Consider the following 1,583-nt stretch of genomic DNA (forward strand, 5'->3'; position numbering starts at 1 on the left):
CTGGAGCATCTGAGTCATTTAAAGAGAAGGATTTTAGGGTCCAGGCAGGAATTTGGGGATTTTCCCTGATCCCTAAAATCTGTTTTCCTGCTCTTCTGGGCAGAGATTCCCTTCCCAAACTTTGCTCCAAACCCAGCACTCTCCAGTCTGGATATTGTTGTATCCCTATGGAATTCTTGTAAATACCCAGAGGCGGGACAGCACCAGCTTTAAAAAGCAAAGGGGAAAATCTCTGGGATATTTCCTTGGAGCTGCAGGAACAGCATCAGCAAGGATATTTTTAAGGACGGCAAAGAGGAGTGGCTGGAAGTGGGGAGATCCTGCTCCAGGAAATCCCAATCTGGTTTCTCCAGTTTGCCGAGCTCTTCCTTCTGCTCCCCCCATCCCTTTATCCCTGCCCTGGCTCGGGAAATGAATTCCAGGGATAATCACGGAGCTGGAATCCCGACGGCTCAGCAGCCACGAGAGGGCTCCCGGCTCCAACAGAAAACCCTGGAGTGGGAACCGCGGCTCTGGAGGCACCGGGATGTGCCAAGAGCATCCTGGGCTCTGCTTTCCCCCCTGGGTGCAGCAATTCCCTCTGCTGGGAATGGTCAGGCTGGAGGAACGCAGAGGATGGAGCCCAAATCCAGCGGGTTTGGAATGGTTTGGGCGGGATGGGATTTTAAGGATCATCCCATTGCATCCCCCTGCCATGGCAGGGAATCTTCCACCATCCCAGCCCCAGTGTCCAGCCTGGCCTTGGACATCCCAGGGATCAGGGGCAGCCCCAGCTGCTCTGGGAATCCCTTCCCAAAATCCCACCCCAGTCTCCCTCTCCCAGGGAATTCCCTCCATTCCCAGCTCTCCCAGCCTGGGATTGGATCCATCCCCACCCTGACTCCTCTCTAGGAAGGGATTTTGGGATCCGGGGGCTTCACTGGGAATCTCAGGACTCCAGGAAGGGTCTCCCTTCCCTTTTCCATCCCCAACTTCCATAAAAATCCCTCGGGATGGATTCTGAGTGTCCCAAATCCCAGAATCCCAGGCTCTGGCAATCCCAGCCCAGCCAGGAATTCCTCATTGCCAAGATGCCATCCATGCCTGCCCTCTGGCAGTGGGAGCCATTCCCTGGGTGCTGTCCCTGCAGGCCTTGGCCCCAGTCCCTCTGCAGCTCTCCTGGAGCCCCTGCAGGCCCTGCAATGTGCTGGAAGCTCTCCCTGGAGCCTTCCCTGCTCCAGGGGAGCACCCCCAGCTCTCCCAGGCTGGCTCCAGCCCTGGAGCAGCTCCATGGATTCCTCTGGATTTGCTCCAGCAATTCCTGATGATCCCCATTCTATCAGGAGCTTTATAAACACAAAACAACTCACACAAATTTTTAGGACACTCCAAACTCCCTCAGCAGGACGGGATCTGCATCCCAAGGATGTTTTCCTCACTTTTATTTGGAAATATAAATTTTAATATAAATTTTTTAATTTGGAAATATAAAATCCCATTTATCCTCATGAGAAGGGAACAGCAGATTCCAAAGGCAGGGAAGGAGCAGCTCCACATCCCGGAGATGCCAAGGAGGGACAGAGCCAGTTTTTCTGACAGTTTTC

General features: G+C 53.7%; 1 protein-coding gene across 1 annotated transcript in view; it reads left to right on the plus strand.

Moving 5' to 3' along the window:
• The window catches only part of LOC102045590 (collagen alpha-1(VII) chain-like), a 104,828-nt gene that overhangs the window by 61,896 nt on the left and 41,349 nt on the right, over positions 1-1,583 (plus strand).

Source organism: Geospiza fortis, unplaced genomic scaffold (assembly GCF_000277835.1).
Source record: "Geospiza fortis unplaced genomic scaffold, GeoFor_1.0 scaffold61, whole genome shotgun sequence".
Classification (NCBI taxonomy): domain Eukaryota; kingdom Metazoa; phylum Chordata; class Aves; order Passeriformes; family Thraupidae; genus Geospiza; species Geospiza fortis.